This window comes from Narcine bancroftii, chromosome 6 (genome assembly GCF_036971445.1).
Source record: "Narcine bancroftii isolate sNarBan1 chromosome 6, sNarBan1.hap1, whole genome shotgun sequence".
NCBI lineage: Eukaryota > Metazoa > Chordata > Chondrichthyes > Torpediniformes > Narcinidae > Narcine > Narcine bancroftii.
In genome coordinates this window covers 1912807-1929839 of record NC_091474.1, presented here as the reverse complement: position 1 = coordinate 1929839, position 17033 = coordinate 1912807, and the positions used below count along the sequence as shown (strand labels likewise).

Genomic DNA, 17033 nt, shown 5'->3' with positions numbered 1-17033 from the left:
TCTTCAGAGAGCATACAAGTCTCTGTGAGTCGCCAGCAGGCCTGAAAACTTGAGTGCTCCCCACTCCATGTACTCCATTCCCTCCAGGGAGGTAATGGCTTCCCGGATGGTTTTCCCAGTTGCCAGTCTCATGAGGAGAAAGACCACCCCTCCAAAGTCAGGGTGTGTGGTGGTGACTAAAAAGCCCGCCAAGGCACTGGTCACCTTTGTGCTCCCTGGGAAGCTGTGCTTGCGGGCACCCCTGGAGATACCAACAATCAGTGCCCACTCCCAGGGAATCAGTCAACTGGCTAAACCCCTGGTGGTTGTGAGCCCAACTTACCCCTGTGTTAATTTACTAGCTATGGGTTGCCTCTTGCTGCCCCTGTTGGTGAGCAAGTACACAATAATACATTAACCCAACTGGATGCTTTCACACATTCATTAGCACCATCTTCCACATGGTTAGTACTCCATGTGTATCCAACCGAAAGTCTTTGAACATTGCCCACAACGCCAATTGTGTTTGGGAAGTATCAGGTTTGGTGGTTTACAGGGAGGCGAGTCTGAATGCAAGTGTAACAATCAAAGGTAACTTTATTAAACACACAGGAGACAAACAGGTGAAGATACTTAAACGATACTTAATTCTTCTTCTTCTTCTTTGGCTTGGCTTCGCGGACGATGATTTATGGAGGGGGTAAAAAGTCCATGTCAGCTGCAGGCTCGTTTGTGGCTGACAAGTCCGATGCTGGACAGGCAGACACGATTGCAGCGGTTGCAGGGGAATATTGGTTGGTTGGGGTTGGGTGTTGGGTTTTTCCTCCTTTGCCTTTTGTCAGTGAGGTAGGCTCTGCAGTCTTCTTCAAAGGAGGTTGCTGCCCGCCAAACTGTGAGGCGCCAAGATGCACGGTTGAGGCGTTATCAGCCCACTGGCGGTGGTCAATGTGGCAGGCACCAAGAGATTTCTTTAGGCAGTCCTTGTACCTTTTCTTTGGTGCACCTCTGTCACGGTGGCCAGTGGAGAGCTCGCCATATAACACGATCTTGGGAAGGCGATGGTCCTCCATTCTGGAGACCTGACCCATCCAGCGCAGCTGGATCTTCAGCAGCGTGGACTCGATGCTGTCGACCTCTGCCATCTCGAGTACTTCGACGTTAGGGATGTAAGCGCTCCAATGGATGTTGAGGATGGAGCGGAGACAACGCTGGTGGAAGCGTTCTAGGAGCCGTAGGTGGTGCCGGTAGAGGACCCATGATTCGGAGCCGAACAGGAGTGTGGGTATGACAACGGCTCTGTATACGCTTATCTTTGTGAGGTTTTTCAGTTGGTTGTTTTTCCAGACTCTTTTGTGTAGTCTTCCAAAGGCGCTATTTGCCTTGGCGAGTCTGTTGTCTATCCATCAGCCAGCTCCCCACCATGATTACCAGCCCCCCCACATCTCCATCGGGCACACAAAACTCAAAACGGTCAACCAGTTTACCTATCTCGGCTGCACCATTTCATCAGATGCAAGGATCGACAATGAGATAGACAACAGACACGATACTTAATTATTCTACTACTAAACAACATTCGGTGGCCCAAATCCAACCCCAAACTGCAACCCTCGAATAACTCAACCTGAATCCCCCAACTAAGCCTAATTTTGACACCCACCCAACCTAACCCCTCAATTATCCCGTCTAAACTCCCTAACTAACCCTAACCACATCCAACTTCCCAACTAACCCCCACCTCACCTCAAACACCCACCACAAAACCAACCCCAACCTCAACCTTGCCCTAACCGCCCAACTAACCCAAACCTGAATTCCCTAACTAACAATAACCCGAACCCTAACTGGAACCCCACACCCAACCCTACCCCCTAAAACCTCACAATAGATCCAGAAACATGGGCCAACCAAAAGTTGCAGTTTATAGTGACACAGAACCTCCAAGTGGGGAAACCAGTGAACACAAGAGGGATTATTGTTTTATTGCCTGCATATTGACACCCTAATCCTAACCCCAACCTTACCCTAACCCCCTCCCCATCCTCAAGCCTCACAATAGATTCAGAACTGAATAGAGACTCCCCTACTAGGCAGCGAGGAAACTCACCAGAGGAGGAGAAGAAACAAGGCACTGATCCCACCAGAAGCTAGAAATAGACACAGTATAATGAGAGCATAGACCAACCAAGAGTGGCAGTTTATAGTGACACAGAACCCCCAAGAGGGGAAACCAGTGAACACAAGAGGGATCGTAATCCTGCTGCCCACATATTGACAAACTATATAGACAATCACGTCGGACCCAGGTTGGACTCCAATGGCCATCTATCTTCTACATTCTCCTCCACGTGTACACACTTCACAGACAGGGAATTTCAAACATTCTCCTGATTACTTGCACCAATGGTGGAGCAACTCTCTGCAAGCACTGATCTACTGCAGTGCTACAGATCAACATAAGTGTAATGCACTCCTCCAGTGATGTCCACTGTAGCGATCTGGTGTGAAGTGCTGTCCAGGATCTGGACCATGAGGCAGGGTGAAAAAAAAACTTCTGCGCTGGGTGTCTGGCAAACGAAGACATTGAATCATTTAAATGAACCATTGGTAAGGTGTGCACTCGTGTATGGCTGGAATCCAGCCTTGACTGGCAGGTGATGTGACTTGCGAATAAGTTTCAGACAGGAAGGTCATGTGACTACCCATAATGCTCCAGACAGGGAGACCACATGTTGCATAATCCACACATAACACTGGCACTGTAACAGCATTGCACTAACCTCTACACTAGCTATACCAATTCACCTGATAGCAATTTACAACATCACTGGCTAGATACCAGCTTTGTAATGAAAGGGTCAGTGTGGATGCAGTTCCATCTAATTCTGCTCAACTTTTCCATTAATTTGGGCTACCGCATTCAAGTGAATTGGACTCTGAAGCATAAACAAGCCATTGCTGAGGTCCTCGATGTAGAATGCAACTGGTTCTTTACTTCAGTATATCTAAATTGATGGTCAGATGTGCAGGCACGTTTTTTTTTATGATCAACAAGCACTGAATTGGAGATCAAGATTGCCCATCAATAGTGTTGATCGGTGGATTTCTGGGATTATTGACCATACAGGAGAATAATCATCTGGAATGAATTATATTAGCTGAAATCTGGTGACAATTTTGGGTGGAATCTGAGATGAATCATCCACCCAGCATTTCAGACTGAACATGTTTGTGAGTGTTTCAGCTTACCTTGAGCATTTTCATGTAATGTTTACATTGGGCATGTTCTTGCCATAAAAGTCTATTTGAAAGCAGTTGAAATTTATATTTTGAATTTTGAAAATTATAATTGGGAAGATATTTAACAGAATAATTGAAAAAGAGAAACCAAGCTTTGTACCTTCAAATTAATTTTCCATTCAAATTTGCAACTCCATTCAGTTGTATAGTAATGGGCCATATATGCCAGTCATGGCCAGATGTAAAGTGAAACTAAGCAGGAAATTTACTCCATGATGCAGAAGTGAGGAATGCAATGATCCTTGTGATGCTGTTTACTAGTTCTCTCTGGGAACAATTTATTAAAGAAGAGCAAAAGGAGAGAAAAAACTCCAGTGGGTTGGTAACTCGGCTGGCGACATCACAGGCACCAGACTTCACTCCATCGAGGACATCGACATGAGGAGGTGTCTTAAAAAAGCAGCCTCGATCCTCAAAGTCCCCCACCACCCAGGCCATGCCCTCTTCACTCTGCTACCGTTGGGGGGAAAAAGGTACAGAAGCCTAAAGACAAGCACTCAGCTTGTCCTCCACTTCCATCAGATTCCGGAATTATCAATGAACCAAAGACACGGCGCCTTATTTATTATTTTTATTTTTAGTAATGTTGTAAGAGGGTTTATAATATGAACGTTTTCACTCCTGATGCTGCTGCAAAACAACGAATTTCACGACCTGTTTGTGACAATAAATCAATCCACTTTATAATCTTGATGAATATCCTGTTTCTGGTACAGTACTCTGATTGCCACTTGCTATTGTCACCAACTTTGGATTTTATCTTTAAACCTTTTGGAAAAACTAATCAATTGCAGAAAAATGCTGATTGCATAATATTTCAACACTTTTATTCTCAAAAAGCAAACCTGCATCTCACTATTACCGTGGGTATAAATTCTTAGAAATTGAGAGCACGACAAAATATTTTTTTAATAAGGCAACACCTTTAGTTTATATTACAAATGAATGCCCATGTTCCTTATCTGTAGATGTTACAACACAAAAGAACAAATGGCTCTTATTCCTACATTTTCTTTCATGCAGTGCTGAATGCATAAATTTCAGTGGATTATTTTATACTCTTTCAATAAAAATGCATGTAAAGGCCATTTTGGACTGACAAAATGTTCTTGAAGTTGGTTGTCAGATGGTTTTTCAAGATTCTTTAAAGAAAGCTATCAAATTGTGGAATAATGGGAATGCTTAATAATATTTAATAATGTTTGTTTGGACCTTCAGTTTATCAATGTTTAAATACGAGGTACTAGAAAGTCCCCAGTGCTTTGATTAAAAGGGTGTGGTTGGATTTATTTTGCTTTTGCCAGTGAAATCTGACATATTATCTGTTCATTCATGTCCTCTGTTAATGTACAGATTCTTAATTTACTTTAACACAAGGGTGGGGAAGGCTAACCAACAGCTGCTGTTTGATATTAAAAATTGTTTGGCGTTATTTGTCTTCTGTGGATTTGGTGGATAATTTAAAAATTGTAGTGGAGTTCTCTGAATCCAACTCAAATGTTACCATAATTTTTGACTGATCAAGTGACCACTGCCATTCATATAAGAGTTATTTATATTGATTGTCCATGGGTCAGGATGAAGCATTATTAATCCAGCATGTTGAGGACTTTGGAGCCAGACTGGCAGGTTTTTCAGATTATTGGATGTTATTCTAATTAATGTTATATAACTCTTATTCTCCATTATCGAACAGTAGTATAATGCAATTCTCAGTAAGTTTCAAGAGAGTAAAGGGAACTGAATAGTTAGTTTCAAAAGAGCATGAGAGAGACAGATGCAGTACTATCAGGGTTTCCATACAAATGGACAGAGGTTTATAGAATTGTTCTTATTTATAATTTAGATAGCTACTCTCACATCTGGGGTAGTATCGGGTCTTTCAAGAAACAAAAATGGAGCACCAGCAATTAAATACCCACATGGTATTGTCAAGAGGTTCAGGTGGTACAAGGCTCACACCACCAGGTTCAGGAACAGCTGCTGCCCCTCCACCATCAGACTCCTCAACAACAAACTCAATCAGAGACCTATTTAAGGACTCTTTTGCCCTTATTGTTTTTTCTCTCTCTCTCTGCACTGTACAGCCAGTTTGTTTTCGTGTGTACATTGAGGAGTTTTTTTTGCTCTAACAATAGGTGATAATTCTGCCTCTTCTACAGCAAAAAGGATCTCAGGGTTGTATGTATGTCACTCAGGACAATAAATCTGAACGTGCTTTGTATGCTTTTGGTTTTATCTCTATTTATAATATTTTTAAATGACAGACTATGTGTTTATTTCAGGTATTGAAGATAGAAATTTTCAAGATTTTGAAAGGGTATGGACAACTGCAGACTGCAAAAATTCTGAGTTGGTCTCATCTTTAAATATATTGCAGTCAAATAGAGAAAATTGGATGAGGCAAGTGGGGTGGTTGATTTAAAGATGTAAATGGAGTAAATTGCATGGGGAAGGGTGGGGTATTTGATTTAAAGATAGACTCTTTAAAAAAAAATTATGCTCATGTTGTAAATGGAAATAAGAAAATTCCTACGTTAAACTTCACATTATTCGCAGTAGAATGGCATACTGTATTCCATGGAAATATTGAATTGTGAGAAATCTAACTATTTCTGAAATGATGGAAAAAGTGGTGGAAATATTCAGAAGGTTGGATAGAATCTGGAGAGCTGATCTGTCACTCAAAGATCTTTTATTTAAGACTAACAGAGAAATTGAACCACCCTGATTAAAACTTCATTGGAATTGGGATGACACTTGATAACATTGATAGAGGCAAAATAAAAATGAAGTAAACAATGGCACCAAGGAGTGATAGATTCCCAAAACTAAATGGATTCACTCCCAGTGTGTTCAAAGGAAATGTGTGATGGCATTGGAAATGCTCCATTTGAAATAGAATATATTTCAAATGTATTCTATTTTGTATAAATTTTGAAACTTTTTCCTTGGATGCAAGTACCATTATACTATTCAGGAAATTTAATGCAGGGAATCAGGAGTTTAATGTACCTCTTCCTTGCTGTTTTGGGTCAAGACTATTCTGGGCTGGATGGTAAAGGTCCTCAATAATTGCCCACTTGACCTCCCAGTAAATGACATCAATAAAGGAAGGGGAGGCCAAAGTGACCTTGGCCATTTTGATGGTCCTCAGTATTGATTTCCTGTCCAATGCTTTGCACATGATTCAGCCAGACAAGACACTCTCAACTGTGCTCCTCTAAAATGTTGTCAAGATGGGGACCAGTTGCCTTCAAAGGAAGTGTTGGCACTCCAGGATAAATTGTCCTTTGTATGCATGCCAAGGAACTTTGTACTCCCCACACTCTACACAACAAAACTGTTGATGTGCAATGGAGAATGGTCGACCATCATCTCCTGAAGTCTTTTGTCTATGTTGAGACTCAGATTGTTGTTCTTGCTTCATTTTATGAGCCTGGCAAGTTCTTCTCTGTAATCCATTGACTCAAGTTACTGATGAGGTTGGTTTCTGTTGTATCATCTCCAAACCTGATTCTGTTTGAACTGAATCTGGCAGTGCAGTTTTGAGTCATTAGTAGGGTCAGCACACAGCCCTGGGGTATACCATGGCTTAGCATGAAGAGGCTTGAAGTTTGTTGCCAACCTGGGCAGACTTGTCTTTCCATCCAGAATTGAGTTGCAGTGAGGGGTATTTGTCCAGTGTGGACTGTTTATCCACCAGCCCCTGAGATAAGTTCGTGGTGAATGAAGAGCTAAAGTCAATGAACAGCAACCTGACGTATGAGGCATAGTTTTCAAGGTGAGTGAGGACAGAGTGGAGGGTCAAGGTTGTAGAATCAACTGTGGATAAGATGGAGGGGTTTTTTTTGCTCCACCTGGATGCTTGGCTTTCAAGAGAGTTGTTAAATGTGTAGAATGCTTGGAAAATGGATTATCTTTGAGGAAAATTTGGACTGATTGGGATTGTTTCAGTTGAATTCAAAAGAGTGAAAGGCTGCCCCCTTTTTGCCCACCATAGTTGCCGCACCCCCACCACAATATTTGTTTAAATTTGGTCTAATTCCTATTAGATTCTGCAGGTTCTTGAGCTGGTGGATGTGGAAAAGCTGTTTAATCTTGGGAGAATGGAGAAAAGGATTGCCTATTTATGATTATTTTTTTCCATGAGGATTGTAAGTCTTTGGAATTCTGCTTCAACTGTCCTTTTGTGAAAATGATGCAAAGGGTGCCTTTGAGCACTTTTTAAAAGATTGGGATCAAGGGAGTGGTTTGATAGAAATGCAATGTTGATATTACTGTTAGGTTTGTCAAAATATCATTAAATTATATAATTGGCTAAGTGGGCAATTCCTGGTCCTAATTTGTATGTTTGAAAGAATCAAGTTTCCTTCTTTAAATGTGTTATTTTTATGCAATATTGAACCTTATCAGCCAATTTTTCAAGTATATTAATGGTCCTTTGTAAATTTTTTTTGCAGTCATCCTATCCCCTTGTGTTCCTCCACCATATTTTCTGGACATTTTGTATCATTTACTGATGTCCAAATCTATTATTAATGTTAAATGTGAACAGTAATGCTCTCACTGATCCTTGTGGAACACTACTGCCATCACCTTTCATGAAAGAGCTACCCTCTGTCTCACTCATTCCATTTCAAGGCCAGTTAGAAATCCACTTTGATATTTGTTCCATGACATTCTCTGCTGTAATTAATTATCTATTGCGAGGTAACAAAATCTAGATAAATTGTAAGTACTATGTTATTGTCTTGTTTCTCCATATAGGCATTATGCTTGCTATCTTCAAGTCCTCTGGTTTTATACCATTTCTTAATGTATTAATATGTAACAATGGATTGATGTACTGGATACAGGCACACCCTGTATAAAACAGTGGCAGACCAGAGAGTTTCCAAACCACTGAACACCACCAGTTTGTATGGAGGGGGACCCCTGGAATTTGCTGTGAAATAGAGAGAGTTAAGTGGCTGTGTTGAAAGTTTTTGCTGTCCCCACTGTGATCGGGCTCCCTGCACTATCCCGTGGTGGCACCAATCTAACTTTGGTGAAAGTCTCTTGTGAGTAATTTGACACTAATCTACATTAGATAAATATTTTCTTAAATAAATGACATTCACTTATTGCTAATAAAGATCCATTTTGTATATCCCTTTTATAGGATTAAATGTATTACATTAAAGTGCATTGTAATAATGCTTTGAACAGAGCAGTTTTCCATAGCACTGAAACTGCATGGAACATATTAACTGTCTTATACAGAGTATGCCTATATTAGGATATCTAGTTTCAAATTTACATAGTCTTTACAGATGACATGAGATCCCTTACCTTGGCTCGGAAAGTCCATGCCTTTGAGATTCTGGTTCTTGGTTGCAGAGTGCACTTTCATCACCCTCCTATTGGTACCATATTTCTATGTTGTGGTCTAGAACCTAGCTGCCCCCACCACCCCCGCACCAAGCTTGGAATGGGGCTGTTCATTGTGTGGCCTCCTTGTATTTATGGATGTGCTTGGACCCTGGGATATTTTCTTCTCATCCCAACATGCTTGAACCAGTAAGTTCATCCCATGCCTACTGTTGTTGAGAGTAAAATTATTCCTTTGAGGTCTTTTTAAGTTCACTTCCCTATTTAAGAGGGGCAGACATACTATAAATTGAAGGGATTTTAGTTCTTTATTCCCAAAATATGTCAGTTGCCAGTTGAATTTTGTGGTTAAGTTTGCCTGTCCACTATTCAGATCTCTTGCCAACGTCGGTCTGACAGAAATCTTGAACACTGTTCATACTATCTGATCAATGTTCATGTTCAACCAAAATTTCTTTCACTGTTCCACTTTTTCAGCATCAAACTGAATTTTAGCTGTAATTTTGCCAGTTTGTGCTGAATTTGGGATAGCAAAATATTTTAATCCAGACTTGGAACTCTTAATACCATTGACTTCCTAGTGGAGGATATTATCCAATCAGTTTAGGCTGAAGTCAGACATCACTATCGTAGATATCCTCAAGCGTCACTACTTTAGACAAATCCACGGATTAAGAGGCAAGTACCATGGCAGCGCTGCCACTAGTGCGGGCCCGGGGAGAGCAGGGAGTCGAGTCACAGCGTTCCTCTGCAGGGTTCTGCCGCCCAATCCTACTACTGATGGCTCCATAAATGCCTTAAGTAGCCTATGAAAGGAGTCAATGGTGTTTTGTTTTGAAATCCACAACCCCAAGGTCTGTATCTTAGATGGCAGAGGCCAAGATGGATTGCAGAATCCAGGGAAGCAGAGGACTGGTGAAGGGCAATGGAAAATGGGCTGCTGGTTCATTGAGGCAAGGTCACCCTCCTCTTCTCCCCCAACAGCACCCCCCCCTCCCCAATGAAGGCTGTGGGCTGCTGGCAGCACGATCAAAGGACTCACACCAGGCTGCAGGAGGCTGGCTCAGGACTGGCTGAAGGGGTATCAGAACTGGGGCCTGCCCAAGCCCATATCCTCTGTCAAATACCCTTTCAGCAGGGGTCACTGAAATTCTGCATTGTCCTTCGGGGACAATGCCAGTGGGGAGGGACCTTACAGCTGAGGTGATACCTCAGACTTCTGGGCAGGATTGGCAATGGCGGTGGGGGGGTGTCAGGGGTCAGTGACAGCTGATACAAGTATTCTCCTTATACTACTGCTCTGCCCAGAGAAAATTCCTGAATATCTGAAAAATCCACTGAACCGAGATAGGACCAGTCCCAAGCATTTTGGATAATTGGAAGCATACTGTACTATACAGCTGTAACATGCAGGACTTTTAATAAGTAATTCATGCAACAAAATATTTTTGAACCATAAAATGTAGCATTTGTTTCCTCTGCCTGAAACTTGTTTGGACCCAGATTCCTATGTTTACTGTTTTGTAGTAAATATTTTTAAATACTGTACTGGTAGCCATTACATCAGTATTTCGAAAAGCAAAATGAGGCACTTCATTGCCAAAAACAAGGATTTACTATTGATTTACTATTGATTCATATTCTACAAATATATTGAATATTTTGAAAGATATACAGCTTGTGCATACAGTGGGGTTCATCACAATTGTATATTTTAAGAGAACATTTTTTTGTTGCAAAAACTCAAATTTATTTTTGCTGCTATGCACCAATTTGGCAAGTATCCAATGTAATTTGTGCTGCATGGCCTGCTGAGTTTCTCCAGCACATTGGTGTGTGCACATGAGCCCACTATCAACAGATTTTCTTGTTTAACTATATTTAATGGGAATCGAAGTGAAATGATAGGAGATCCCTTGTCTAAAATTCAAAACCTTTTGAACTCAGTAATAGTTCAAGGAAGTGGTTTGGATGCATATGAGGGGAATCTAGGAACTTATGAAGTGAATGGGAATAAATGATTCATCTGATAAATAAGGGATGGAGCTAGTATTAGGATAAACATGTGGAAGGGCAGCCTCTATGGAGTTAAAGTGAGTGAATTAACATTTGGGATCAACAATTGTTTGTCTGACTAAGAAAACTAATGATGGAAAGAGAGACGTGAGAAGAGGCCTGCTATTGATTGGAAGGAAGGCGGCATTAAACAAGACAGGAAGAGTGAAGGGTGAAAGATGATGCTGATGAGACAAAGAAAAAACTATTTTGATGGAGGTTTAAGGAAAGAAAGCAAGATATTTGGAATTCCATGAGAAAACTGAATACTAGGAAATAGAGCTTGCTGTTCAGAAGGAGATTTTTGGAAGATGTTTTTCTCTTGAGCTCATTTGAACTTCATTGGCAGAGTGGAAGTAGGGCAGAGAAGTCAAGTGACAAGTGATTGTTAGGTTAAGTCATGTTTGTGGGTTGAATGAAGGTGTTCCAGAAAATGGACACTTGATCTGCATAGCTTTCGAGGTCGTGAGCTGTTAGTGCAGGATATTAATAAAGAAGTGCAAGTTAATTACTGCTTCAGCTGAGACTTTCTTTGTGCGAGATGGTGAGAAGGGAGGAAGTAAAAGGCCAAGAATTACAACTCCACTTGGATGCAGAGTTTGTATTGGTAGAGATGAAAGTGTGATCCAGAGTTTTTGAGGGATTCATTGGAAATTAGACTATGATCCAATGACAAGGGATGATGTCTGGATGCCCTATCCTGGTTCTGCATAGAAGAGAGGTGGTGACAGCAGAAGTGGACAAAATGGCAATGGTCAATTCAGTTGACTTTGAAGTGGAATGTGGAGGGAAGAAAAGAAGATTTGCCAGGAATACTGAGGGATGACTAAAATAGAATCCTTACAAAAGTGGTATGGGAGGAATTGTGCCACCATGGGAACCTTGATTCTTTTTTAGTATTGAGCATAACCTGCATTTGAGATAAAGAAGTTTGCAAAGGTGGAGATGTGTCTGAGGTGGAGCATAACATGAAGGGAGGGTAGAAATGATCAAAGGAGATGACATTTTACAGATCTGGGCAAAAGGAGAAATAGCACTAATGCATTAATCAGTATATTGGAGGTAGGGAACCTGAATAGGAATAGGAAAAAATCTACAAATTTCATAGAGATGCGCCTTAAACCTAAATAGATTATTTTTATAATATCAGCATGGGTCGGGAATCCTTTTTAGACAATGCCAGATCATAATGGACAGTTCCCTTTCATAAAAGTCTTTTGATGGATTTTTGTAGGCAGTCTGTTTTTTTAATTTTTGGTACAGCAGCATTTGAATTTGTTTCAAGAATGTTAGTCTGACCAATGCACTAGCCTTCAGAGACTGGAAAAACTAGGTTTAAAAAAAGCATGAAGAATAATAAAGGTTTTCTTGAGGTAAATTGAGAAATCTTGTTTCCTCTATTAGGGATGATTAATGAGAGGCCAGCATTTATTCTAAAATATGCCTGATTAGGTACTGAGTTTAGTGTCAATTTATGTTATATTGTTGCAGCATGGAATCTTCTCTGGTTTATTTTAGACTGGTTTATTTTAGGCATCAACAATTTAACCATTTGGCAGCTATTGTAGTTCTTTATGTTTTTTTACACAGAATTCCCTTGATATTGCTGTAATGAAGACCCAGCATTAAGCCGACTTTGGTCGTTTACACTGACCCGAACAAAGCCGGCATAATGCCACATCGGTGTGTCTTTTTACACAGCAAGCCAGCATTCCAGGAGTAAAAGAGGCCGTACATATAACATGTTGGCATCTAGAGTCATGTCTAATGTACTGCATTTGATGGCATGTTAGACCCACTTTTTTTTTCCACAAAAAAGGCTCAAAAATATTCCCCCAATCTTGCATGTGAAGTTGAAATGAGGGTGATCATGGTGAGTAACCCCGACAGTGATCATTGTTGCTGTATGGCACACTAACGCCACCACCATCTATCATTGGGAGCTTGTGGTAGGCTGTCAGGAGACTCTCCCTTCAGCCCACTGTTGGTCCCTGCGCTGGTCATTGTTGTGCTGAGAAAGAGTCAGGTTGAAGAGAGATGAGTTTGGACACAAGGGATTTGCAATCTAACGTTACTTTTATGAACACAGCAATTAATAGAAAAACGTGGGAAAATCATAGCGGGAATCAAATACGCGCACGATTTATAAAACAGCGTGGGGAAATACATGATTTCATCAAACATGCGCGCACGATTTATAAAACAGCGTGGGGAAATACATGATTTCATCAAACATGCGCGCACGATTTATAAAACAGCGTGGGGAAATACATGATTTCATCAAACATGCGCGCACGATTTATAAAACAGCGTGGGGAAATACATGATTTCATCAAACATGCGCGCACGATTTATAAAACAGCGTGGGGAAAATACATAATTTCATCAAACATGCGCGCACGATTTATAAAACAGCGTGGGGAAAATACATGGTTTCATCAAACATGCGCGCACGATTTATAAAACAGCGTGGGGAAATACATGATTTCATCAAACATGCGCGCACGATTTATAAAACAGCGTGGGGAAATACATGATTTCATCAAACATGCGCGCACGATTTATAAAACAGCGTGGGGAAATACATGATTTCATCAAACATGCGCGCACGATTTATAAAACAGCGTGGGGAAATACATGATTTCATCAAACATGCGCGCACGATTTATAAAACAGCGTGGGGAAAATACATGATTTCATCAAACATGCGCGCACGATTTATAAAACAGCGTGGGGAAATACATGATTTCATCAAACATGAGCGCACGATTTATAAAACAGCGTGGGGAAATACATGATTTCATCAAACATGCGCGCACGATTTATAAAACAGCGTGGGGAAATACATGATTTCATCAAACATGCGCGCACGATTTATAAAACAGCGTGGGGAAATACATGACTTCATCAAACATGCGCGCACGATTTATAAAACAGCGTGGGGAAATACATGATTTCATCAAACATGCGCGCACGATTTATAAAACAGCGTGGGGAAATACATGACTTCATCAAACATGCGCGCACGATTTATAAAACAGCGTGGGGAAATACATGATTTCATCAAACATGCGCGCACGATTTATAAAACAGCGTGGGGAAATACATGACTTCATCAAACATGCGCGCACGATTTATAAAACAGCGTGGGGAAATACATGATTTCATCAAACATGCGCGCACGATTTATATAACAGCGTGGGGAAATACATGATTTCATCAAACATGCGCGCACGATTTATAAAACAGCGTGGGGAAATACATGATTTCATCACACATGCGCGCACGATTTATAAAACAGCGTGGGGAAATACATGATTTCATCACACATGCGCGCACGATTTATAAAACAGCGTGGGGAAATACATGATTTCATCACACATGCGCGCACGATTTATAAAACAGCGTGGGGAAATACATGACTTCATCACACATGCGCGCACGATTTATAAAACAGCGTGGGGAAATACATGATTTCATCACACATGCGCGCACGATTTATAAAACAGCGTGGGGAAATACATGATTTCATCACACATGCGCGCACGATTTATAAAACAGCGTGGGGAAATACATGATTTCATCACACATGCGCGCACGATTTATAAAACAGCGTGGGGAAATACATGATTTCATCACACATGCGCGCACGATTTATAAAACAGCGTGGGGAAATACATGATTTCATCACACATGCGCGCACGATTTATAAAACAGCGTGGGGAAATACATGATTTCATCACACATGCGCGCACGATTTATAAAACAGCGTGGGGAAATACATGATTTCATCACACATGCGCGCACGATTTATAAAACAGCGTGGGGAAATACATGATTTCATCACACATGCGCGCACGATTTATAAAACAGCGTGGGGAAATACATGATTTCATCACACATGCGCGCACGATTTATAAAACAGCGTGGGGAAATACATGATTTCATCACACATGCGCGCACGATTTATAAAAGAGCGTGGGGAAATACATGATTTCATCACACATGCGCGCACGATTTATAAAACAGCGTGGGGAAATACATGATTTCATCACACATGCGCGCACGATTTATAAAACAGCGTGGGGAAATACATGATTTCATCACATGCGCGCACGATTTATAAAACAGCGTGGGGAAATACATGATTTCATCACACATGCGCGCACGATTTATAAAACAGCGTGGGGAAATACATGATTTCATCACACATGCGCGCACGATTTATAAAACAACGTGGGGAATTACATGATTTCATCACACATGCGCGCACAATTTATAAAAGTGAGTGGGGAAAATCTACTGAAAATATTGATCTACAGCAGTGGATTTCAACCTTTTTCTTTCCACTCACATAACAACATGCTGGAGGTCTGATGTCCTATAAGAATTACAGGACTTGTTTTATAATAATCTATGATTAGTAAGGGATTACTTAAGGTGAGACCCAATTGTTATTGAAATATTTTGCTTCAGAAAATTGTCATTGTCCCCTTTCCTTTGGAGTTCTGAAAACGTGCACATAACGAGTCAATGAGGTACGATTGAAACAGTGGTTTTCAAGCTTTTCTTTCCACTCACATCCCACCTTAAGTAATCTCTTACTAATCACCACTATCTATCATTGGGACCTGGTCGTGTGCTGTTGATGGGAGAAGCAGGGCAGTGGGCTCCAAACTGTTCAAAGTGAGGACAAATCCACAGACCAGCTTGCTCACAGCACAAGACACTAAGACACATCTGGGAGTGTTCAGGAATTTTGGCACTGAATACTGACACTCATTTTACTTTTAAGAACTGCAGTAAAACCCTTGGTATCTTGAATTGAAGCAATTGGCAAAAGAATTGAAGAAAATAAATGTTTTAAAATTTTAAATAAATAAGAATAAAATAATAGTAACAAAAATAAGCAAGTTTAAAATGGTAAAAGTACATTTCTCTGAAGAAACACACTTTTGGTGAGGATGGGAGCAAATATTCAGCCAGCAGTGCACCTTGGTCACGCTTTGCTCGTAGCAGCTGTTTGAATAAAATTGTTTTTGAATAAAATGGCTTTGCCCAGCATGAAGAGCTGGTTGATACCGTTCGCCATTGGGTTGACTCTCTTCAAGTATCTCCTTATCCTTGCTTAGTAAGAGTTGCTCAATCAGATGGTTTATCTGTAAACTTGGTGGGGGGGGAGGCCAGTTAATTATCCATAATGTTAATGTTAGTCTTTTAGGCAGCTCTGTGGAAGGGGAGGAATCTGCAGATGCAGCAATGGTAAAATGTTTTCCAAGAACGTGACTGAAAATAATATAAAATGTTTTCCAAGAACGTGACTGAAAATAATATAAAATGCTTTAAGGTTTATATATTCATGTTTGTTCATGAAGTTTGTTCAGTGTAAGTTCAATACAGTATTTTTCTTTTGTCTTTTAAATTATTTATTCTTAATGGAGTTGTCTTAGTTAGGCATTCTAAGAGCAAATCTCAAGCAACCGGAAAATACACTGATCCGGCAACTAGCAATCTCCATAGGTGCCATCTACCATGGGGTTTTACTCTATATGGTCCTTCACATCAAAAAAATAAAATATTGTAAATTAGCCTTTATACATTGTTAAGGACTTCTAACATGAACCTAGCAAAATACTGCCAAGTTAAGTTTGTGGTATGAAAGTTATAATATTTACATTGAGAATAATGCAGGTGCCTGATGCTAAAATGCAAGGAATTGACCACTTGTATTACAGATTGCAAAGAAATAATTTCAAATATCCATTAGAATACAATACCTATCAGATGATAGGTGTTTTTAACTTTCTACTGTAATCCAAAAGATCCAAAACTTCATTAGCTTTGTATATAACTTGATCTTTTAACTAAGCAATGATTTTAGGACACTTTTGTTAACCACATTTTTGGCAAGAGTTGTGTTTTCTTAGAAAGGACTGTATAAAGGACTAAATTCTTCTTTGGCTTGGCTTCGCGGACGAAGATTTATGGAGGGGGTAAAATGTCCACGTCAGCTGCAGGCTCGTTGGTGGCTGACAAGTCCGATGCGGGACAGACAGACACGGTTGCAGCGGTTGCAGGGGAAAATTGGTTGGTTGGGGTTGGGTTTTAGGTTTTTCCTCCTTTGCCAAATGCCCTGGCAGCAATCTACAGGATGTTCCATGGAAGTGCCTTGAAGCTCATTTTATTTTTGTTCTGCAAGCTAATACTAATGCAAACTTCCGTCCACTGTAGCAAGTTTAATTAACATCTGTGAACAGATTTGTTAAATCCTTTGTTAGCATTGTCAAGTAAAGTTCATGAATTATATAAGGAAGGCTACTCTCAAT

General features: G+C 40.5%; 1 protein-coding gene across 4 annotated transcripts in view; it reads left to right on the top strand.

Annotated features, from left to right (window-relative positions):
- The window catches only part of LOC138735600 (tyrosine-protein phosphatase non-receptor type 1-like), an 80680-nt gene that overhangs the window by 43307 nt on the left and 20340 nt on the right, over positions 1-17033 (top strand). The window contains exon 2 of one of the 4 annotated variants that reach the window (XM_069883664.1): positions 5565-5599. The exons of 2 other annotated variants lie outside the window; for them this stretch is intronic. The gene's annotated coding sequence lies outside the window, so the exon portion shown is untranslated. One more of the 4 variants, XM_069883663.1, reaches the window with a different exon arrangement.